The sequence below is a fragment of the Hyperoodon ampullatus genome (genome assembly GCF_949752795.1).
Source record: "Hyperoodon ampullatus genome assembly, chromosome: 3".
NCBI lineage: Eukaryota > Metazoa > Chordata > Mammalia > Artiodactyla > Ziphiidae > Hyperoodon > Hyperoodon ampullatus.
The window spans coordinates 54,209,530-54,234,643 of record NC_136916.1 but is presented as its reverse complement, the minus strand read 5'-3'; the positions used below and the strand labels follow the sequence as shown (position 1 = coordinate 54,234,643).

The 25,114-nt window shown below is 47.5% G+C and overlaps 1 protein-coding gene and 1 pseudogene across 2 annotated transcripts in view; both read left to right on the top strand.

Moving 5' to 3' along the window:
- DAPK2 (death associated protein kinase 2) overlaps positions 1–25,114 on the top strand; it is a gene marked incomplete at both ends in the record, with an annotated part of 117,422 nt that overhangs the window by 1,457 nt on the left and 90,851 nt on the right. The gene's annotated exons all lie outside the window — the stretch shown is intronic.
- Positions 1,879–24,305, top strand: LOC307050825 (heterogeneous nuclear ribonucleoprotein A1-like; annotated as a pseudogene). The gene is made up of 2 exons: positions 1,879–1,951; positions 23,347–24,305. The product of its transcript is annotated as a heterogeneous nuclear ribonucleoprotein A1-like (transcript).

Genomic DNA, 25,114 nt, shown 5'->3' with positions numbered 1-25,114 from the left:
CTACTGTTAAAAATATGCAGTTTCCATTTAATTTTTTAAATTTTTCATTGCTAAAGCTATCATGAACATCCCTTAACAGACATTTCTGATCCTATTTTTGACTGTTTCCTTAAGATAGATAACTAGAAGTTGGGTCACTGGGTACTTTTATTTTTTTAAAAAACTAGAAAGAACTTCAAAGCCAGAGGAGCCTTACTCAGAGAAGAATGGAAAGTGCAGTTATGGGAATTCCCTGGTGGTCCAGTGGTTAGGACTCGGTGCTTTCACTGCCAGGCCGGGTTCAATCCCTGGTCAGGGAACTAAGAACTAAGATCCTACAAGCCGCGTGGTGAGGCCAGAAAAAAGAAAGTGCGGCTTCTTCAAGTTTAGGGAGTGCTTGTCCTGCTTGACTGGATGGGTCAAGAAGCAAGTGTCTGCAGAGTCCCAGAGTGTCCCAGAGGGGGAGATTCCTCAGCCTTCTGTCTGGGCCATTGCCACTGGCAATCCGGGGCCTGTGAAGGGCTGGGAAGAGGCTGGAGGGTGGTCAGCTGGACTCTGCCTCTGAGTGAGAAGCAAGGTTCTCTTCGCCTTGGGTGCTTCTCCTGAACTTGGTGATGCCGGGGGCAAAGTGGCACCCTTAGCCACAGACCCTGGCAGGTCCTACCAGTGGCTTTTGATTCAATGGCCCCATGTTGGCCATGTCCTGTGTGTAAGGGTCTGTGCTAAGTGCTCTGGGTACAGAGATGAGCATGACACGGGGAGTCTTTGCCCTCCTGGAGCTCCAGCCTGGCTGTAGAGGCAGCTGTGCACATAACGAGGGCAGCGTTGGATGGGACTATGTCAGGTGGGCTGAGAGCTGAGAAGTCAGGAATGGGGTGGGGCTTGGGCTCTGAAGAAGGAAGTAGACGTTTCCCGTGGAATTCATCTGTTATTCCTTCTTAGTCCTGTCTCTCCCCCATTCCATACCTCAGAGCTATTAGAACTGGAAGAGACCTCATGCTCTGGGGTCATCCATCTACAACAGGGTGTGAAGGCCCCAGGTACCTCACAGCCTGGGGAGCCTTGGAGGAACCTCCCCCCTACCCCCTGGCACCTGCAACTTTTCTAAGATTCTAAGGTGCTGGCTGGACATAGGGTGAGTAAGAGGCAGCAAAGGCCTGAGGCCTTTGGAATGGCTTGTCGTCCTAGGATTTGTGGTCTAGAGCAGGAGTCCCCAACCCCTGGTACCGGTCCACAGCCTGTTAGGAACCGGGCCACATGGCAGGAGGTGAGTGGCAGGCAAGTGAGCAAAGCTTCATCTGCGGCTCCCCATCACTCTCATGACCGCCTGAGCCATCCCCCCTCCCCGTCCGTGGAAAAATCGTCTTCCATGAAAACGGTCCCTGGTGCCAAAAAGGTTGGGGACCGCTGGTCTAGAGGTCCGGTGAGCTGGAAGGCCTTTAGAGGTCTTTCTTCCAAGACCCTCGTCGGACAGTTGAGGAAACTGAGGCTCAGAGAGGGGAAGGGTCTTGCCGGGGGCCATAAACAGGCTGGAACTAGAGCTGCCTTCAGATGACTGCTGGGCTTCAGAAGGGGCAGTGTGCTATCTGTCTCTCCTCCTCTCTTCTTCACATAACACACTATTGCGGGTGTACCTCGTGCCAGGCGTTGTCCGAGGCAGTGATGAACAAAATCGACGTTCCTGTCCTCTTGCAGCTTGTGTTCCATTGGTGGAGGAAGACACGGAACAAGTGATTGAGGGATCACAAAAGGACAAGTCACTATAGAGTGTGTGATGGGTTATGAAAGGAGAGAGTGGGATGCTCTGAGAGAGAATAGGGGATGTAGTTTGCCCTGGGTGGCTGGGGAGGCTGCTCCGAGGAAGTGGCTGAGGGTAAATGCACAGGCAGGGGAAGCAGCATGGATGCAGGCCCCGAGGTGGGGAGAGCCTGGGACCTGAGCTGCTGGCAGGAGGCCAGTGTGGCTGTGGAATGTGAGCTGGGGGCAAGCAGTGCTAGATGAGGTCGGATATATAGCTAGAGGCCAGACCCAGCCTGCGAGCTCTCTGCCAACACAGACTGGTAGAGAGATTTGGCCTTTGGGGACACGCAGTTTGAGGTCTGGGTCCCTTTCCTAGCTCTGCAACCTTAGGGCAACTTACTTGACCTCTCTGAGCCTGACTTTATTTTTGCCTGTAAGATAGGAGTAATAACAGTAGCTACATTGTGGTTGTGGGGATTAAATGGGATGCTGAGTCTGCGGTGTCCCTCACAGAGCTGGGCACAGGGGAAGTGTTCAGTGAACAAGAGCTTCTGGCCTTTGAAGTAAGTTTGGGTGTCAAGGCCCCGTCTCCCACTTCTAGAGCCTCCCAGGAGGACAGTGTGGGTCTCTGCAGGAGGAACAGCAGGAGGGGTTGTTCTTAGGTTTGGGTGGAGCTTTATATACACCTGCTTCCTCGGCTGTCTGTGAGCACCCTCACCTAGACTCGGGGCTGTCTCATCGACTTTAGCGCCTCATTAAGTCCTTACTATGCAAAAATGAAAATGAGTGAGAGTCACTTTTCATTTTTTTTACCTGCAATGACAGATGGAGCTCACACAAACATCATGCTGAACGAAGGAAGCCAGATTCAAAAGAGCCCGTACGGTATAATTGCATTTGTGTCAAATTCAAGACAGGCAAAATGAATCCATGGTGCTAGAAATCAGAATAGTGGTTATTCTTGAGGGACTAGTGACTGAATGGGGGCATGAGAGGGATTTCTGGGGGACAGGTATTGTTCTATTTCTTGATCTGGGTGCCTGTTTCACTAATGTGTTAATTTCCTGAAAATACGTTAAGCCGTACTTGTATATGTACATTTTCTTGCAGGTATATTGTATCTGAACTAAAACTATACATTAACAAACAAGGAATCTTTAAGTCCACTTGCCCTGGTCTGGTCCCTGAAGGGCATGTTTCTGATGCCTTTGGAGGCCTTGTATGTCCTTATCCTACAAATAAGAGAACATCTGTGAGAAAAGCTGCAGAATCCAGCTTTGGATGTGGACATCATGCCCTGGCCTGAGAGTCTTGGGCACGGCTGGGGCCCACCTGGCCCTGCGCATCTCACCTGATTTTCTGGCTCACATTTAGGCACCAGCCTGCTGGGGATGCTGGAGGTTGTCGGCTGTTTCTGGGAACAGTTGGAGGAATGCTGGCCTGCAGCTTCTGGCCTCTCCCAGCCTGGGTAGCCACTGTAGGGCAGAGCAAGGCTCCTAAAGAGAAACCCATCTAACCCCTCATTTTATAGATGAGGCTGAGACCAGAGAGGGGAAGTGGCTTGTCCAAGGTCACACGGTGAACAGGTGATAGACCAGGGTGGGCACAGGTGGTCTGACTCCTACTCTAGGGCTCTGGCCACCACACCATAAGGACCCACAAAGCACAAACTTATTTTTCTCTTTAATTTGACTGCTTTTGGGGAGTGGGGGAGAATATATGGTAGGGTAGTCTTTTCTTTGACCTTGAGGGTAGGGTAGCAGGGTCAGAGTCAGAAAGGTGAGCATTTGGGAAGGATTGATGTTCCCTGGGGAAGGGTGCTGGTGGATAGGCCCAATGATGACTACTGTGTGTCTAAGGGTACAAGGTAATTTAATGTAAGCAGCATATAATGATCAGTGGTTTCTTTTTTCCTATACTTATATTACTTCACTTAGATTTTTAAATTATTAGATGGACATAAAATCATAAAATGTTACTGTTGAACTGGATCTCAACAAGAATTTAGTCCAGATCTCCGTTTTATAGACAAGAAAAGTGAGGCCCAGAGGAGGGAGGTGATTTGTCCAAAGTCACAGAGCCAGCAATATAGGAGCTGAAACTTAAAGAAGCTTTTCAACTATACTGTGCTGGTTTAAACAAACAGAGGAAAACCTCTCTATATGTAAATTCAACTTTTATCCACAGCCCTCACCTCTCTCAGGGAGCCTATCTCACCATTCATTACCCCACACATCCCATCATAACCTCCCCAGCTCCCCTGGTGAAGATAGCAGCCAGAAGCCCTGCTACGTACAGGAGGCTCACGTGTGCAAGGCACACTGCTAGGCACTTAACCTGCAGAATCCCCTTTTATACAGACAGGAGCCTTGGGCCGTGGAAGGAGCCACTGCTCTCAGGCCCCACCCTTCCTAAACAGACTGAGGAATTCCTTGGGACAGCTGCCTGCCAGACCTGAGTCTCCCAATGGGGTCCTCTGTGGTTAAGATCACCCACCACACATGCAGCTTAGCCAGAGCAACTTCTTTTGGGAGAGAAATAAAAACCTCGAGGAAATGTGTAGAGCTCAGGTGTACCCAGGCTGGGTTCTATAGCCCAGTCTAGCCACAAAGCTCTATAGAAAACAATAATAATAGGTGTTTGGATGTACCTGTCTCTGTCCTTGGGAAAAAACATTTCCAAGATGAACTCGGAGGCGAAGGGGGTTTTATTATTTCTTTTTAAATTAAAAAAACTTTTTTTATTGTAGAAGTAATGCATGGCATATGTCATAAACTTATGAAAAGTTAGAGTAGAACTCCCTCTGTCCTCCCTCTAAGTCTCACATCCACAGGTAGACTTTGATGAGAATTGTCTTCTGTTGCCTTTCAGAACTTAGTCTAAGTAAAGCAAGTGTGAATGTAGACCCAGTTGGGATCATATGACCAGAACAATCTACAACTTGCTTTTCTCACTTAATGAAATACATTGAATATCTTTTTACAGTATATAGATCTATGAGACTTACTTTGGATGAAAGTTTTTTTTTTTTAAACATTTAAGAAGAAAGTTTAAGCCAACAAAAGATTAGCAGCCTTAACCTAGCAACTGTTTTTATTTCTGAGTCTTACCTTCTAATCTATCCATGGCTATTTCTCATGCCCACACATCCTCTCCTCTTTTGTGTCTGCTTGAGGCCTGCATGTGCTCAGAGTTAACATTCCCCCAAGTGCTAAGCTCCTGGGGGCGGGTTGCCTAGACCAAGGGGAGCAGGAGAAATGCTCAGGCCCTGGGATGACCGGTGATGAGATTAGGCCTATCTCACATTTGTTTGTGCTGGGCTGTCAACTCTTTGAAGGCAGGTCCGCAACTGCTCTCCTCTTCTGAGCATCACGGCAGCACTGGGACAGAGGCCAGAGGTCCCCAAATCCTCGGTGACTTCTCTTTGCTCTCGCTCTTCTCTCACTCTTGGAAAAATTAAACTTTTCCCTCAAGGTCAGGATCAAATGCCATCTCTCCTGGCAAAGCCTGCCATGACCCACTCCCTCTACACTTACCCCCTCTACCACACCCCCTCTATGGACTGTATTACCTCTTATTCTGGACCCACACCTCTATTAAGTGCTAATGTCACCATATCTCATGTTACACAGAAGGTTCACCTGGTCATCTTCCCTGCTGGACCCAGGGTCCTCCATGCTGGGCTCCTGCATACTTTATCTTTTATCCATTCATTTTCTGCCCCTATCCACCTCCCCGCCCCACACCCTCCACCCTGCCACAACCCCAATAGTGTCCAGCCCAGGCCTTTCACGCTTGATAGGCGCTCAACTCCCACAGACACCACAGTTAACTGCAGAGCTGTTTGGAACCTGCCTTGGTTCCAAAAGCTCAGCCAAGCCCCCAGCTCCCATAGGCCTTGGAATGCACGAACGTCCAGGATTCCCCAAACACAAAGTGAGAAACAAAACACACTCCATTTCCTGGACACACATTGTTTTTTCTTCTTACTCTTTTTTTTTTTTTCTTTTTGGCTGCTCCATGCAGCATGCAGGGTCTTAGTTCCCCAACCAGGGATCGAACCCAGGCTCCCTGCAGTGGAAATGCGGAGTCTTAACCACTGGACTGCCAGGGAAGTCCCCATTACTCTTTTTTTTTTTTTAATTGAAGTATAGTTGATCTACAATGTTGTATTAGTTTCAGGTATACAGGAAAGTGATTTTAGCTATATATATATATATATATTCTTTTTCAGATTCTTTTCCATTATAGGTTATTATAAGATATTGAATATAGTTCCCTGTGCTATACAGTAGGTCCTTGTTGTTTATTTTATATATAGTAGTGGACACACATTATTGTATTTAATCCTGGTAGCACCTTGTGAAGCAGCTGCTATTCCCATTTTACACATGAAGAAATTCAGTCTCCAAAATGTTAGGTAACTGGCTCAAGAAATACAGACCACCTACCTTATCAAGGAGAAGGCAAGTGGGAAATTCCACTTCGTGCAACACAGTAAATCTCAGAGAAAGCCAGAAATAAAAGCCAGAAACTTCTCTAGCCAGAGCCCTGTTTGCCTCCCTGGGCTGGGATTCTTGTGCTTGTCTGATCACACACATGCTTATATTTCCTGCTGCTGGAAAGTGAAAGTGACCGACCTAAGTTCAGAATCTTCTGCCCTCATGTCAGTATCTGTGCCGAGTACTTCCCATCTTCCAGAACAATATGAGCTGGATCACATTCCCACTTCACAGTTGTGAAAACTGAGGCTCAGAGAAGTTTTTCAGTGGTGGCTGGTCACTCATGCCAAAAAAGCCTTCTTACTGCTAACACCGAGCTTGTCTGTGCCGGGTCCAGGAAGCCCTCAGCTTGGTGTTAGTGGCAAGGAAGTCTTTTGGGCCACAGCTGTGCCCCAGACAAACCAGTGGTTTCCAAAATATGAGTGACCATGTGTGGGTGTGTAAGTGCACGTCTGTACTCATTGTCACAGTCCAGAGACTCTTCCCAGGCACCCACTGTGTGCTGGGCACTGTGATGGATAGAGGAGACTTAGGGCTCAGGCCTTACCCTAGAAGAGATTAGGGCTCAGTTGTGGCACAGGGTTACTCTCCTCAAAAGCTAATGAAGTGAGACGCTGGAACAGGCCACAAGCTAATAGGGGGACCCCCAAACATGTGCCAGTTGTTCAGTGGAGGAAGCTGTCACCCTGTGTGGGGCAGCTCCTCACGGTGTAATCCTGGAGATGGCACATAACCACCTGAAGGTCAGGGCTCTGCCAAAGACTGAGAAGCAGCAGGCCTGGGCTTGGGCAAGAGGGTGCGTGGAGAGGCTTGAAGGGAGGGGGCTGCCAGGAGGACAGGCGACTGCAGGGGCCCTGGATGACAGAGGCCCTGGAGGAAGGAAGGAGGCGCCTTTATCACCCATTGTCAGGCAAACAAAGCACAAAGCCACTCAAACAAAGTGGCTGCATTGCACATGCTTCAGTCAGAAGCTGGCACATGGTGCAAACTGCTTGCCCCGAGGTAGCGGTCTCATTGAGCTCAGTTTGCATGATGAAAATTGTAAGAGCGAGAGGGAGGTCCTATGTGAGGATAATTGAAACCGTTATATACCTGTATCTACGGGACACACTTTCCTTTCTACTTATATATTGCCAGCGTGTACATTTTGCATTGTGTTGTTTTTTGACTCAACATTGTTTTATGTATACCTTTCCATGTATCCAGAGTCCGTATAACCTAAAAATATTTTTGTTTCAAAATAATTTCAAATTTAATAGCAACATTTTCAGAATAACAGAACTCCTGTATATCCTCTTCTAGGAATAGGTGAACTTGAGCCTCCCAAATAGACATACCAGGTTTTCACATTTTGTCACCTCTTCTCTTGTGCTCTCCCTCCTTCCCCACCTTCTCCTTCTCCTCCTGCCTTTCTTCCCTCTTTTTCTTTCCTTCAGTTTCTCCTTTCCTTCCCTTCTTTCTTTTTGTCTATCTACCTATCTATCTACCTACCTACTTACCTATTATTGTTTCTGAGCCATTTGGGAGTTGGCTGCGGACATTATGCCTCTTTATCCTCAATGCTTCATTATGCATCTCCTAAGGACACGGGCGTTCTCTTTCATAACCACAGTACAACTTTCAAATGCAGGACATTTCACTCTGATACAATATTTTTATCTAAGCTATCATTCTTGTTCCAATTTTGTCAATTTTCCCATTAGTGTTCTTTAAAAAAAATTTTTTTTAATTTTATACAATTTTAAAAGGTTAAACTCCATTTACAGTTATTACAAAATATTGGATATGTTCCCCGTGTTGTATAATACATCGTTGTAGCCTATCTTACACCCAACTGTTTGTACCTCCCACTCCCCAGCTAGTGTTTTTTATTTATATATTTATTTAAAATATTTTACTTATTTATTTGGTTGTGCCAGGTCTTAGTTGCAGCAGGCGGGCTCCTTAATTGCAGCATGTGAACTCTTAGTTTTGGCACGCATGTGGGATCTAGTTCCCCGACCAGGGATTGAACCTGGGCCCCCTGCATTAAGAGCTTGGAGTCTTAACCATTGTGCCACCAGGGAAGTCCCCCAACTAGCAGTTTTTCTCCCTGCTAAACAGGATCCAGTGAAGATCATATATATTGCATCTCCTTGTCATATATCTTTAGTCTCCTTTAATCTGAAACAGTTCCTCAGCCTTTCTTTGACTTTCATGACAAGATATTTTTGAAGAATACTGGCCTTTTGAAACAAATAGATACAGTCTGTATGTTTTCATTAACTTCATAATAGTCTGCTACATAAACATCCCCAATTTACTAAACTTTCCCTATGGTTTCTCACTACTAAAAATAAGTGTTTCTGTGAACATATTTGTTAATTTCCTCTCTCTGCATTATTTCTGCCAGTGTATTCTCAGAGGTGGAATATGAGGTCAGAGGTTATGGCTGATTTGTGTAATGGTTGAAACTGGAAATACTGACAGTTTACCAGGTCACCAGCATGTGCTTATTTCCTTATGGCTTTGCCAATACCCTTTCGTTATTTTTGTGTAGTTTAAGAGTTTTGTAAAGATACCTTAATGTTTTCACTGTGGAGAAATTTAAAGTGGTTGAAGTCTTCTGTGCTTCTCCCTTAATTCCAAATCTTGTTCTCTGTGCTACTTTACCTTTTTTCATGGTGCTTCTATTTCATTTTCATAGATATTTTGAAGTTCTGATAGCAACACAAGGCAGGTAAGGCAAGTATAATCATTCCCATTTTATAAGTGATGAAAATGAGGCCCCGTCAGGACTAGAGGCAGAGGTCTTCCTGCAGACTGATGGTGTTGCCTTCCTCCCCCGAGAGGTAGAGGGGGTTCAAGGTCTTTGGGGGACCCCAGAACTCTGGAAAAGGGTTCCACTTCTTTGTCTTTACTTTTAGAAGCTGGCTGGCTGGATGTTGGTTTTTTTTTGGCCACGCCCCACGTGGCTTGTGGGATTTTAGTTCCCAGACCAGGGATTGAAACTGGGCCCTCAGCAGTGAAAGCCCAGAGTCCTAACCACTGGACCACCGGGGAATTCCCTGGAATGGTTCTATAAGAAAGTTTTCTGTGAGGTGCTATTGGTAGAGGGGGTGCTTGGGGAGAAGTGTGTTTTGAGGGTGAAGGAGAGAGCTTGGTTTCCCTGTATTCTCCCTTGCTGGGGAGACCAAGGTGAGGGGTAAGAGCCGCGGCCAGTGGTGGGAGTTAGGACCTTAGGTACCCATCACCTCAGCTGCAGTAAAGCACCAGGGCTCTGGCAGTGCAGGTGGGAGGTCATGTGAAGCCCTCCAGAGCCTCCCACAGAGGAGATGCTGCAGCCTTCAGAGTCTCTCTTCTGGAGATTGCTCTAGCCCCCAGAGCAGCCTTCAACAGGCTTTAAAGCCCAAGAACTTTAACCTGCAAGGGCTCCGACATTGTCTAGTCCAGGGGATGGGAAACTGTAGCCCTACAGTCAAATCCAGCCTGCCACCTACTTTCAATGGCCCTGGAGCTAAGAATTTTTTTTTTTTTTTTTTTTTTTTACAAAATGTGTGTGTGTGTTTTTTTTTAACTTTATTGGAGTATAATAGCTTTACAATGTTGTGTTAGTTTCTGCTGTATAACAAAGTGAATCAGCTATACGTATACATATATCCCCATATCCCCTCCCTCTTGAGCCTCCCTCCCACCCTCCTTCTCCCACCCTCTAGGTGGTCACAAACACCGAAAGAATGGGTTTTATAGATGACCAGTTGCAATAGATTTGATGGTTGGAACACTAGCTTTGGACCCCAATTAAGCAAACTGTTATCCGCCCCTGCAATTCCATTCTTCTCATGGCAGACCTGTATTACAAAAAACAAACAAAACAGAATAAGACAAATGCAATTCTTATTATATTTTGAGCTTCATCAATTAAAATTTTGTGGAAATTTAGTTTTCTCCTTTGTTATGTAAGTACCTACTCTGCGCTTCCAGTGCAGGAGGTGTGGGTTTGATCCCGGGTCGGGGAATTGGGATCCCACATGGTGCAGGGCCAAAAATACTACTACTACTACTACTAATAATAATAATAATAAATAATACTATCCTGGATTTTACTTCTTGGCTCTCAACGCCTAAAGTATTTACCATCTGACTCTTCGTGGGAAAAGTGTGTCTACTCCTGATCTACTCCAGTATGGTTTACTAGTTAAGCAGCAAAACTTTAAAAAGGTGACTTATTCTGGGGTGGGGGACAGGATAGAAACAGATCAAAGTGAGGTGCAGTTATGTAAAAGGAGGAAGAAGAGGTGAGCAGCGGTCCACCTGCCCTCCTTCCCTGCCCTCCGTCTCACACAGCCTGTGAGGAATTCTCCGAGAAGCCCAGTTTCAGAACCACTGTCCATGTCAGTCTGTCCTGTCCTGCAGGGAGTGCTGGGGTGGAAGACGGGAAGGGAGGTCTGGGTATTAGGGACTGTGCATCCTCTCTAAACCTGGCCCTGCACTGGTCATGAGCTGTTACCTAGTTTAATCCTCTTGCAGCCCTACGGGGTGGCCGGTGTTTCTCCCACTTTGCAGATAAGGAAGCTGAAGCTTGGAGAACTTAACTAACTTGCCGAGGGAAGTGTCAGAGCTGGGATTTAAACCCATGACTTCTGACCCCTGGTCCAGTGCTCTTTGGCGGGGGGGTACCAAGCTGCCCAAGATTTTTCTTTCTGCCTGTGACCCTGGGCTCCCCTCCAGAGAACAGGGGAGGAGGTGGATACTATTGTTTAGTGGTTTATTGGGGAATCTGCTGAGAGCCCAGTTGTCCTTGTTTAATCCATTTCCACAGCTGACACTGCTCCCCTGCCCACGCCCACCCCCTGGCAGCCTGCATCTAAGCCTGAGACCTCAGAACCCTAATCTTGAATCCTGAGCTGCTGGTCCTTGGTGGCCTGGCCACAGGGCCTGGAGGGTGATGAATTATCCTTCCCTCCTGGGGGTGAGGTTTATTTGACACCCTGGGCCCAGGGCCCACCAGCTAAAGAGGAGAACTTGGCTGCTCAGGGGCTGCAGTACGGTCCTGGGAGGCAAACGCTTCTACGGGTGTTTTGGAGGAGACAGGGAGACAGGGCAGAGGGGGAAAGGCAGCTGAGGGCCAGCTGAGGGCCCCAGCAGGAGGATGGGCTCAGGGCAGCAGGCTGATGAGCCCTAGCCTGGTGGTGACTACTCTGGGTGCTGCAGCCACCGGGTCCAGGTGTGATCCTGGCTCTGCTACTGTGAACCTCTGGACCTGGGGCAGCTTCACGCTCATAGGCTCCATTTCTTTGTGCTAAGATGGTCCCATTTCTCACAGGGTTGTTTTCCAGCCTTCTGGGGTCCCCTCCTTTAATGTCCAAATAAGAATAATGAGCATTCCATTCCAGGACAACAGGAAGTCCTGTTCCTGACTGAGCATTTCTGGGTCTCCCCAGGGAGGGCTCACATCCTCCTTGATGCCTTAGGTCCTTGGACTCAAGGACCTCTTTCTCCTTCGAGACAAGGCAGCACTCCCTTTGTGACCCTGTCTCAGGCATGGACTCAGGCCCGTTTCTGAGTGCCTCCCTTGCCACTGAGGCTGCTTGCAGGATAAACTGAGTTTCGGGTAGTGAGAGGAATTTCTGCACAGAGAAGGAAACAACTTAAAGTGGGGTAATAGATACCTCCGCTCCCCTGACTCCTGCCATCTGCCATGATGCTGGGGCCTCCCAGGACCCCTCCCCAGGCCCGAGATCTGCTACCATCCTTATACTTACCTCCCCAAAGAGACCCCCTATTCTTTCACATATAGGAAGTTTAGGTCCTTGTTACAGCCTCTCCCTGAAAGGACCCTGGGCCTCTCTTTTCCAGAACCAAAGATCCTTTAAAGTTTTTCCCATGCAAAAAGCCATCTCTGACCGTCCCCCCACCCCACTTGCACCCCATTTCGGAGTCTTTTGCCTTCCTTATTACCAGTAACAGTTCTGAGCAGCTTTCAAAGTGATTCTTTTCCCATTCCTAGCACAGATGTAAGGAGCATAGCCTGGCATGTGGGAAGTACCCAGCAAACGGTTGCAGATATGGACAAGGTGATGCTAAAAGCCCAGCGGTCAGTTGTTTTGAAGAGCTCATAGGGAGGAGCTGGGTTGGGCTGCTTCTCCTCTGTTACCTCATTTGATCATGAGCCTCCACACTGGGGTAGGTGGGCAGGGAGGAAGTCACCGTCCCCATTTTACAGATATGGAAACAGAAACACAAAGACCCAGCCCTACCCTTGAGAGCAGGGCGGCCAGATGGAGTGGAGATAAGGCTGGTGTCCACAGGGGTTTGTAAGCACAGGTCCAAGTAGCAATCTTGAAAAGATTTCTTAGAGAAAGAAATTGTATAAGACACCTTTGGACCCAGCTAAGTCAGCAGTGTTTCCAGAGTTTGGAATTGTGAAATTGTTTCTGATGTTTCAGCTGAGCCCTCATGTAAGAGCCTTCCTGGGGTCCACACATGCCTCTGAGATTTCAGCTTTCTGATGGTCAGGAAGCACTGCCAGGCCCTGGCTAAGCCGGTTTGGCTCCACCAACCGCCCCCCCAATTCCCCTGGTTCCCAGTGTTGTTACCATCCAGGAAGTTCTGTGGCTGGACCATCTCCGGGGCAGCTGATCCACCCCTTTCCAATACACAGTCAAGAATCTGTCTCTCAGGCTCAGGTATTAAACCTAGGTACGAATCCCAGTTTTACTACTCACTGCCTGTGTTACCTTGGGTAAGTTACTTCACCTCTCTGAGCCCTGGTTTTCTCATCTGTGAAATTGAGAACATACCACCTACCTTATCAGGCCAGGATTTGAACCTCCATCTCTCCTGACTCTAGAGGATTGAATGAGATTATGACCGAAACATGTAGCACAGTGATTGGCATCTTGGGTAGCATGTATGAATCACAGAGGAGGTTTAAAACAAACACACGTGTATACATGCCAGGGATTCAGATTTAGAAGGTCTGGGGTGGCGCTCTGGCATCCATATTTTTTAAAGTGTCCCAATTTGTGTAGACTGTACACCTGGATCCAAGATCACTTCTTCAAAATGGTACTTGAGACACAAAGTAAGCTCCCAGAGCTGTTGGTTTACTCCTTCCTTCCCTGATTGAGCAAGTCTCTTTATTATCTATCACAGTGGGCCATGTTAATTTTACCTCTGTCTTCGCTCACAAAGACCCCTGCTGGGATTCCCCCCCCCACCGGACTTGCGCATGGTGTCTGCCATACCCGATATTCCTTTCTTGCTAAAACTACCCTCTTTCCTTTTCCACCCTGAGCCCCTCACAGCCCCCTGCCCCATAGAGTGGAGCTGGGCTGGCTCTTGTACAGGGGTGGCCCCCAGATTGGAACAGGGATGGTCACTTGACCCAAGAGTGACCCATTCATTGGCTATTTGGTGTCCTATGAGATGGCTGGGCTGAAAAAGCTCTGCCCACTAGGACCAGTGATATATTAGCTAAAAGCCAATTAGATGGCCTCCCTCTGAGACTTGATGCACAGTGAGGAGGGAATGGGGCTGCCACAGGAGATGCAGTGATTCCACGAGCTAATTCCTTTGTGGCTTCTGGGTTCACTTTCTCTTCCTGTGTGTATCCTTCCAGTGACCGCCTTTTCCTCAAACAGCCTAGTTGCATGCCTTCCCTGTGTTATCTGTGTCTCACCCATGCCCGGAGCCCTGCTCCAGTCCTACCCATGCCCAAGTTCTGCTTCCTTACAGAGGCCTGTCCTGACCACTGCAGGCCTGTTGACTGCAGGCAGGGTTGGGTGCACCTGTTCTACGTTCCTACAGCATGTTGTGGATTCCCTAGTCGTCATTATTTGCCTTTGAGTCTGTTCCCGCCGTCTCTGGCATCGCCCCTTAATGAAAAGCTACCCTAAAGCAGCTGGCAGTCCAGTGAGCTTTCTGATCATAGGATCCGGAGGTCATTCTCTTTTATCTCCCAGTGCCTTACCCAGTGATAGGCACATAGTAGGTACACAATAAATGTTTGAATGAGTTCTGGTTTCAGTTGGCTCCCAGGGTCTCTATTCTGGCTTTGCAGTGTGACCTTAATCAAGTTTCTCCTCCTCTCTGGTTCTCAGTTCCATTTCCCCCCTCAGCTCTAAAATGTCATGATTCTATGAAATACCCATCAAACATCTATTGAGTAGGAGATGCTTTGATGGGCATAGGGAGGGGTGGAGAGGGGAGTGAGTGCAGAGATATAGTTTATACCTTCTAGGAGCTTAAAGAGAGGTTGCAGGGGCACATAAACAAACAAATAAATAACCAAAACAGCCCACGGAGAGTATCAGGCTTGGCAGCAATTCAAGAGCTGTCAGAACATAGTGCAGCCAAAAGAACATTCCAGACAATCTATGTGATACTAGTTCAGAACGTGGCTACCTCCATGGACTGGCACAGTCAGGAAAGGTTTTGGGAGGTAAGAGCTAAGTGAGGCACTGAAGGATGGCTGGGATTTGAACAGGCCGAGCAGTGAGTGTGGGCATTCTAGGAATAGGTGGACTTGAGCCTCCCAAGTAGACAGGAAAATGCAAGGTGTGTTTGTGAGAGTGGGTCCCCCAGAAACTGGATGACGTGTTCTCATAGGGAAGCAGTGTGTGAGCCTGGAGTAGCAAGGAGGGGATGGACAAAAGTCTAAGCTGCCATTAAAGTTTTACTAGTGCTGGTATTGATCACAGTGAGGGGAGGTGGGAAGGATGAGGGGAAGTTAGGACTATGGTTGATTTAATTGTCTTTTACTTATACTCTCTGTATTTTCTAAAAAAAACTTTAAACATGTATTTCTTATGTCATATAGAACAAATTGCTTTTTAAGTATTTCATGCTCAGGAGTTTGGACTTCATACTGGTTTTAAGCTGGAAGAAAGTTTAATGGGATTGAATGGGGAAAAGGGTCATAGGGGACTTCCTTGGTGGCACAGTGGTTAAGAAGCTGCCTGCCAATGCAGGGGACACGGGTTCGAGCCCTGGTCCGGGAAGATCCCACATGCCTTGGAGCAACTAAGCGCGTGCGCCACAACTACTGAGCCTGCGCTCTAGAACCCACAAGCCACAACTACCGAGCCCACGTGCCACAACTACTGAAGCCCGCATGCCTAGAGCCCGTGTTCCGCAACAAGAGAAGCCACCGCAATGAGAAGCCTGCGCACCGCAACGAAGAGTAGCCCCTGCTCTCTGCAACTAGAGAAAGCCCACGTGCAGCAACGAAGACCCAATGCAGCCAAAAATAAATAAAAAGTTAATTAATTTTTTTAAAAAAGGAAAGTGTCATGGGAGGTGGCCCAGTGAGGAGTGAATCACTGTAAAGAATGTGAGGGGATGAGGACCTGGAAGCTTCTCAAGGGAAGGATGGAGGCTTCACTGACTTGTATCCTTCACACAGAAAGAAAGGACTCAGTAAACCCTTGTAGAAAGATTAGCAAGTCAGGGTGGCAGCCCCTAAGAGGGGAGGTAAAGTGATGGTGAAGATTCACACTGGTTCCTGCAGTGAGTCTCCCATCTCTTTTGCCAGAAAAATTCTGGCAGATACCCCGGGAGGTTTGGAAAGAGTCATTTGTCATTGTCATTGTCCTCACTGGGCCACCTCCCATGACCCTTTTCTTTTTTTTTTAGATTAAATTTATTAATTTATTATTAACTAATTAATTAATTTTTGGCTGCGTTGGGTCTTCGTTGCTTCTCTAGTTGCAGTGAGCGGGGGGGCTACTCAAAACTTAAAACTATTCAAATTCAAACTGCAGGTGCTCATTTAACAATAACAATGTTGTACATTTCTTTTCTCTCTGCGAGATTGCCCAAAAGCCTATAGCGTTGCCAAGATTAGCTGACCCCTGCTGATGTTAACCAACATTTGGATGGTGTACTCTAGGCCCATAGGAATATGTCTCTAATGTGTTTACCTTCCCTTTTTGTTGCCACCTTAGTTTCCTCTTTGCAGGGTAGGTGCTTCAAGGCTAGTGTCTAAGCCACATCGTCCCTATAGTTTGTCTGATACAGAGTCAGGAATAAGTGGCTGGCAGATTAAACTGAAGGATGTGGCTAATTTAGCCCATTACTTTGCCCACTCTACCTGTCCAAACTTACCTCTCTATACTTCCTAACCTTTCTCACTCCAGCTGCACTGTCCAAGGCTTTAAAAAAATTTTTTTTAATTGGAGTATAGTTGATTTACAATGTTGTGTTAGTTTCGGGTGTACAGAAAAGTGAATCAGTTATACATATACATATATCCACTCTTTTTTAGATTCTTTTCCCATATAGGTCATTACAGAGTATTGAGTAGAGTTCCCTGTGCTATACAACAGGTCCTTGTTAGTTATCTCTTTTATGTTTAGTAGTGTGTTTATGTTAATCCCAACCTCCACCTTTCCCCTTTGGTAGCCATAAGTTTGTTTTCTAAGTCTGTGAGTCTGTTTCTGTTTTGTAAATAAGTTCATTTGTGTCATTTTTTAGATTCCACATCCAAGCCTTTTAATGATATGTTCTTTTCCTCCTTCTGAGCACCTTCTCTCTCATCTTCCTTCCTTTCTTCTACTAGTTGTACTCAGCCCTCAAGTCCAGTGAAAATCCCTCCTATCCTCCTGAAGCCTTCCCATGGATATTTCCCCTAGCTTCAGCCATCTATCCAGCTTCCAGCATCCATAGCCCTTACAATCTCTGCCGCATACATAATTGTTCTGAAGCAGAAGGTTTTCTGGAGGTTCATTCTGTATTCTGAACCAAACTGTGAGCCCCTTGTAGGCAGAGGCCAAGGTTTATCATTCTTAGTGTTCCCACCACCTCTAGCATAGAGCTGGATCCATAGTAGGTGCTCAATAAACACAGGGGCTGGTGTAACCATAAATTGTACTCAGCCAGCATTGCGCCCCTGAGGGCTTGAGTTTGTGTTTCCAAGCCCAGGAGAAGGTAGAAATGCAGTGGCATTATTTTCATCACAGTCCTGTTCACACGACCTTCTTTGTTTTCTTGCCTGGAGGGGGTGGAGCAGGGGAACAGGCCAAGTGTGCAGAGCTGTTTGACATCCCAGCAGCTGTACAGAATGCTCACTTGTTCTCCCCTTTCATGTGCCAGAACTGCCGCACATCACAGCTTCTTCCTGCACTGGTGTTAGCCTTGTGGCCTCTGTCCTGCTCCTGCTTCTCTAGGAAGTGGCTGAGCCTGGTTCTGCGAACCCCAACGGGGTATCTAGTCCCAGACAGAGAAGATGCCAGAGCTTCCCCTTGTGGGCAGCGACCAATCTCAACTGAGGAGATGCCGTGGAAGTTCCAGGTCATGGTTGTGGCTTTCTTGGGGCTGTCTGAGGATAAGAGAAATGCAAAGATTCATCTGTGGCATCTGAGCCATCAACCATGGACTTAAAGACCTTGATTCAAGTCCCACTTTAGCTGTCAATATGCTTTGTGACTTTGGGCAAGACACTTTCCCTTTCTGGGTCATGCAGCATTTTGGTGGTGCAAGTGGAACCTGATTGCAGGTCTCCTTGCTCCTGGTGCTTCCTCTTTCTACTACTACACAGAAACACTACAGGTATTTGATATCACACCAAGTCACCTACCCTTTCACTTTTGACTTGTTGCTGTTAGTACCTGAGGTGCTCTTGAGAGTAGGGACTTTCTTCAGAGGCCTGCTGTCAGAGATCTACCCCCAAAATGTGATTCTCCTACATTTCACTCCTTTCAGCCTCAGAGTTCCTTGGGGCTATGTGATGGGTCTGTCTGTCTCTCTTTTTTTAAATTAAAGTATAGTTGATTTATAACGTTCTGTTAGTTTCTGGTGTACAGGAAGCTGATTCAGTTATACGTATATATAACATATTCTTTTTCTTATTCTTTTCCATTATGGTTTATTACAGGATATTGAATATAGCTCCCTATGCTATACAGTAGGACCTGACCTTGTTATTTAGTGTCTGTCTCTTTTGACAGCTGCAAAGAGATCCTTCCAGAAAAGGTGGGCCAAGTGACACTGCTTTGTTGAAGCAAGTAATGCCGTCCCATGACTGGGCTCCATAAAGAAGTGTCATATGAATGGATGAATGAGTGAATGAATGAATGAATTCTAGCAAGAGGCAAGAGAATTGATGATGCCATGGGATCACCTGAATCATCACTCTAAGAGACCAGGGCAGTCTTGGGAAGACCCCTCTGTGAAACTGACGATCTTAGAGCAGCACTTGCCCAATTTCCAGTCCTGATGAAATGGGTTCTGTCCCCCACTGCCACCCCAGCTCTTTCTCCATGTCATTGCATTCGGCAAGACCGTGCAGCGAGAACTGGTGTGGGAGTAAAGGCGTCCTGGCTTTGGTTCTGCAACTGCATGTGCTTAGGCAAATCCTTTCCCTCCCCAGGGGATCTCGGTTTCCCATCTCTAATGTTTAAGTGCCTTCCAGCACTAGCCTTCTGTGACTTTATGATCATGTGAAGCATCCTTGCTGGGTCAGAGGCCACCTACTCACCAGGGCAGGAGTCATCAAGGGCCATGGCACAGTAAAGCCTCCGGTGCCACTGAGACTGCTGTTGCTGAGATTAGACAGGGATGCTTGGCATCGAGGCTGTGCCCAGGGCCTGTTTTAGCAACATGGCTAGTAAATATTGACTCTGTGGCACAAAAATGGAAAGCAGAGATGACTGTGTTAACTCACTCAAAGGGTAGAAGTTCACCAAGCCCTGATAAGACAAGATGTAGTTACGCAATCTGTGGGCGTATCATTGACAAATACGTTGTTTAGGCCTGGGGAGAGCTGAAAATAGGACAAGGGAGCCTTCACGGCTGATCCACGGCTGCTGTCCCATTGGCATAGGCTGGCCTGCTGGTTCATCGTTCATTTTTAAATGAATGGATACTTACATTCTTGAAGGATAGAGAAAAAAGACTGTAAGGAAATACACCAAAACATTCACTGTGACATTCTCTAGAAATGGTGAAACTGCCAGTAATTAAAAACTATTTTTCACACTGTCTACAACAATCACATTACTTATAATCAGAAAAAGGTAATGTATTAGAAATAAAATACCCTTCTTTGAAGAGTCTGAAGGAACTTTCAAAATCTTCTAAGTACCTCAGATCTTTGTGTTTTGCCTACTGGACATTGTATGGTAACGTAGCTCTCAAAGAAACGAGAAAACTCCATATGAGAGAAGGTACTCTTCAGAATAAACCCTGCTCTAAGTGTGTTTATGTATTGATTTGTACCCACGAAAGCAGAATGTGGTAGGAAAAAATTCCATTCACTTGAGATAGCAGGATTTGTTTTTTTCTATGTAAACAAACACTGCTTTGAGTGCTTTCTATTTGCCAGCCCTGTATTCTACAGTGACCAGGCCTGGCTTGGCCCAGAACTGGGCAGGTCTGAGCACAGGGCACTCCGGTAAGTGGTTCCAGTGGTTCTGGTAAGGTAGCAGGAGCAAGGTATGGAGGAGGGACTAGGCCTTAGAATATGGAGGGCAAGGGTGGGAGTGCCATTATATTAATAATAATAATTATCACTGATTAAGCACCAACCATATGCCAGGAACCTTCCACATATTACTAATCCTTACAAAACTTTGTGTGATAGGCATTAGCTACCTTTTAGGGATGAGGAAAGCAGGGCTAGGAGAGTCACCTCCCAAAACTTCAGAGCCCATCAGCAGCAGGTTCTGGATTCAAACCACATCTGCCTGACTGCAAAGCATTTGCTCTTCCCACCCTGCCAGGCTGCCTCTCAAGCAATTTAGGGTTTTACAGGAGAGCACAGACACCTGCAAAGGGAGCCTGAGCTAACAAGATGCATGCAGTCTCCATCCAGGACTGAGGGTCTTTGGAGGAAGACGCAGCCCCAAGCGTAAATCATCGGCGAGTAGCTACAGGTAGCATCCTTGTGTGCCAGCCCTGACCCCAGGACTGGGTCCATCTGCCCTCCTTGACCCTGGGGCCACCCAGTGGGGCCATTGGGGCCACAAGAACCATGGGACAGGTGAACCTTCTTTGAGGTTCCTTCTGGCCAGTCCAAACGGCCCTTCATCCTCATCATCCCTTGTGCGATGGGGGAGGTCATTTGTTGGGGAGCAGTTGAAGTTTGGGGCTACACAGTCAGGGCCTGTGGAGGAGGAGAAATTGGTCTGTAGGCCTACTTTGTACCTGGTTAATAAAAACAACCAGTAAAAGAGTCTCATGGTGGTTTAGCTTTTTAGCTGGCTTGCTAGAGCTAATTTCTGAGTCTGACCAATTGCCTCTTTGGGCCCAAAGATCCTGTCCTCACAGCCCTTGGGACTGGCCAGGAGCCTCAGTTCCTTGCCCAGCTCCTCTGGAAATCTCTCTACCGTAACCTACCTGGAGAATGCTTCGTCTGCCCCCTTCACCCGGGAAGGCTTGCCTTCTGAGAATGAATGCCTCAGAGTTGGAGTTCATTGGTTAAAGTTGGTTTCCACTTATTTTGTTTTCTTAGGAGAAAGGATGTGAGTTTTGGGGGAGGGGCTGAATTGTGGTATGTGGTGTTTTTAAAAAACTATGTTTTGGGCCCAAGCAGCTGAGTTGATTGAAGCCCAGCAGCACCCGTTATGGAAATGGCTTATCTTGTGGTTCTCCAGAGTTGTGGCTAGAACATATTTGGTTTCCTGGCAAAACCATATAGGATTTTGAAATTTGATGGAGAAGGCTTCAAAGTTACCAAAATTGAAAGGAGTAGTGGCATCTGTATTCTCCTTCTGGCCCAGGAGTCTGGGTTTCTCTGAGGCTCACACTAATGTGAGTATCTGTTTTTTGACATGATAATCGTAATAATCACCTACATTTGTGTAGAACTTTACAGTTTATGAAGAACATTCACATACATTATCTCATTCAATTCTTGTGGCTACATTTCTAGATAGGCAGGGACAATTAACCCTATTTTACAGAAGAGAAAATGAGGGCTCAGTGACGTTAAGTGACCTGGTCACACAGCTAGGAAGAGGCAGCATCAGAAGTTGAACCAAGGTTTTCTGACTCCAGACCAGGAAAGGCAGGGAGGTTTGCATCCAGTTTATGATGTGGACCTGCCATTGTGTTGGAATGCAGGCTCCCTAGGCACAGGGAGATGCAAGCAACCCAAGACTGTCCCGGGCCCAGCAGAGCCAGCCTCTGTAGAAGATGAGGCAACCTTCAAGGTGCAGTTTGGGGCTTTATGTAGGCTTTGCCTCTGTGGCCTTCTATGGCTGCTGTTTCTATTTAATGGTCTGTACAATTGCCCTGTGAGGCAGCAGGGTGGGTAGCTGCTGTTAGCCCCACTTTACAGATGAGAAAACTGACATTTCAAGAGGTTGGGTGACTCACTCAACACCATTTATTCCTTATTCACAAAACAAATATGTATTGCATCCCTATGGGAGTTACATAGGGGACTGAGGTCACAGCTAGTGACTGGCGAAGGAAGGATATGAAGGCGAGTAAGAAGAGGGAACACAGCAGGTACTCAGCAACTCTCTGCTTAGTGAGGGCCCTGGAGGACAGCACCCAGGTTGTAGATCTCTTTGTTTCCACCACAGCAGTGAGGACAAGGCAGGCTCAGGCCAATGTTCCAGAAAAACTCTGTTAGTCGTGTAAATAATGGTGATGACAATTGCTATCATTTATTGTGCTCCTGTTGTGTAGCAGATCATAGACATTTTACCTGCACTATTTCTAATTGTCCTAGTTACCCCACTTTACAGATGGGAAAACTGAGACTCAGAGAGGTCAATCACTTTATCCCAAGTCAACGTGGGATTAAAAGTCAGGTCTGTTTGACTCCAAAGCCAGCACACTTTCCCCTGAACTACTCTGCCTCTCTAAGAAAATGAGCTGTGAGAAACTTGCTGGAGAAGGATGGTGCCTGTTACTTTTGGGATACTCATGGATAAAGAGGGTAAGGTGTGGAGGGGCCTTGCATGGGCAGACAGGACCACAGCTCTGGGTAGAGAATCTTTAAGAGGCTGTGAGCCCCGCTGGTGGCAGCTGTGCCTGATGGGAGAGCAGGACGGGGCAAGGTGGCGTAGGCATCCTCTTCATGGCTCCTCCATCCAGCTGGCTTGAAGTCCTCAGAAGTCAGAGGTTGTTTTGTCTCCCTCACATACCCTGCTGGGAAGGTTCCACTGCCACAGGTCTTACGACCCTGTTACACAAAGATGAGTGACATCTTTTCCCAGAACTCCTGAAACCCCCAGCCTGCTTCCCCATCCCTCTTTCCTACTGTATTAATTTCCTGGGGCTGCCATAATAAATTACCTCAAACCAGGTGATTTAAAACAACAGACATATATTCTCTCACAGATGTGGAGACCAAAAGTCTGAAATCAAGGTGTTGATAGAGTTGGTTCCTTCTGGAGGCTCTGAGGGAGGATGGGCTCCATGCCTCTCACCTCGATTCTGGTGGTTCCTGCTCGTCCTTGGCATTCCTTGGCTTGTAGATGCATCACTCCAATCTCTCCCTCTGTCTTCACATTCCCTTCTCCCCCGTGTGTCTCTGTGTGTCCTCCTCTTCTGTCTAATCTCCCTCTGCTTCCTTCTTTTTTTTTTTGCGATACGCGGGCCTCTCACTGCTGTGGCCTCTCCCATTGCGGAGCACAGGCTCCGGACGCGCAGGCTCAGCGGCCATGGCTCACGAGCCCAGCCGCTCCGCGGCATGTGGGATCTTCCCGGACCGGGGCACGAACCCGTGTCCCCTGAATCAGCAGGTGGACTCTCAACCACTGCGCCACCAGGGAAGTCCCCTACCTCATTCTTATAAGGACACCTGTTATTGGATTTAGGGCCCTCTCAGGTAATCCAGGGTGATCTCATCTCAGGATCCTCAGTACATTACATCCCCAAAGACCCCTTTTCTACAGAAGGTCACATTCACAGGTTCTGGGGATTAGGACATGGACATATCTTTTCTGAGGGGCCACTCTTTGACCTGTGACACCTGCCTCCCCTTTTTCCTCCTGGAGCTGCCTGAGACCTCTGGGGTCAGTGCCATCACTGAAGGCTGGGCCCTGTGCCAATGCAGCTGCCACTCCTCCTCAAGCAGCCCCCTGAGCCTTATGGTCAAGTGGGTCTTGGCCCCCCGTAGACCAGCAGTGGGAGGACCCCGTATTAAGAGCTCATAGAGCCTTTCTGCCCATGGACGCTGCCAAGTAAGTATCGTTGACGTCTCCCCCCGCCTCCACTGCCGTCACGTCTAAGTCAGAGTCACCCAAAGAGCCCGAACAGCTGCGGAAACTCTTCATCGGAGGTTTGAGCTTTGAAACAACGGATGAGAGTCTGAGGAGCCATTGTGAGCAGTGGGGAGCGCTCACAGACTGTGTGGTAACGAGGGATCCAAACACCAGGTGCTCCAGAGGCTTCGGGTTTGTCACATATGCCACTGTGGAGGAGGTGGTTGCAGCCATAAAGGCAAGGCCACACGAGGTGGATGGAAGAGTGGTGGAACCAAAGAGGGCCGTCTCAAGAGAAGATTCTCAAAGACCTGGTGCCCACTTCACTGTGAAAGAGATTTCTGTTGGTGGCATTAAAGAAGACACTGAAGAACATCACCTAAGAGATTATTTTGAACAGTATGGGAAAATTGAAGTGATTGAAATCATGACTGATCGAGGCAGTGGCAAAAAGAGAGGATTTGCTTTTGTAACCTTTGATGACCATGACTCTGTAGACAAGATTGTCATTCAGAAATACCACACTGTGAATGGCTACAACTGTGAAGTAAGGAAAGCCCTATCTAAGCAAGAGATGGCTGGTGCCTCATCCAGCCAAAGAGGTTGAAGTGGTTCTGGAAACTTTGGTGGTGGTCGTGGAGGAAACTTCAGTGGTCGAGGTGGCTTTGGTGGCGGCCGCAATTGGGGATATGGTGGCAGTGGGGATGGCTATAGTGGATTTGGTAATGATGGAAGCATTTTTGGAGGTGGTGGAAGCTACAATGATTTTGGCAGTTACAACAATCAATCTTCAAATTTTGGACCCATGAAAGGAGGAAACTTTGGAGGCAGAAGTTCTGGCCCCTATGGTGGTGGAGGCCCATACTTTGCCAAACCCCGAAACCAAGGTGGCAGTGGTGGTTCCAGCAGCAGCAGTAGCTATGACAGTGGCAGAAGGTTTTGATTACTGCCAGGGAGGAGTGTGCTACTACAGGCTTATCAACTCTTAAAAAACAAAATTCCACTTCAAGCTCATGGCTAAAAGGAGCATCCTTATGAGGACCTTTATCTGAGCCACTGTGCACTTCATTTTCACTGCCATGCAGTAGTCATTAGCTGCTGTGCAGCTCGAATTAATCATTCAATTTTGTGAATGGACTTTTTAAAAATAAAATGAATTTAACTTGGGGAAAAAAAAAAAAAAAGAAGAGCTCATAGAGCCCTGGGGTTAGCTGCTTTTGAACTTCGGAGCGGTAATTCCCACCTGGGACATGCTGTCCTTGTCCTGCATGGCATAGTCAGGAGAGAGGGTGTCCTTGGCAGGGCAGGGCCCCGTGGGTCAGCCAGGCTGTGGTCTCCTGCCAGACGTCAGCTGGCACAGGTCCCTGGCCATGTGGTGCCCTCTCCTGCCACCTCACCACCCTTCAGGGACCTGCTCTGCTCTTCTGCCCACATCACCTCATCCTTTCCTGCCCACCTCCTCTTAGGACGCTTCCTTTCTCCATGCCCCTTGCTTGTCTGGTAATTTCTCTCTCCTTCCTCAAAGGTGGCACATCTTGTTTTTATTTAATGGTCTTGACTTTTCTGAGGGATCAGATCTGTTTTTTCAGTTAGACGTCAGCTCCCCCGTGGTACCTTGCCTGTGGTCTTTGGTAAATATTCAGTACCTATTGGTAAATACCACTGGCTGCTCACCTGGCGTAGGAAAGTGTTTTGGGCTCCTGGCCTCGCCCAGGACCTGAAGTCTCCTTCAGAGACCTGAGAGCTGTTGGG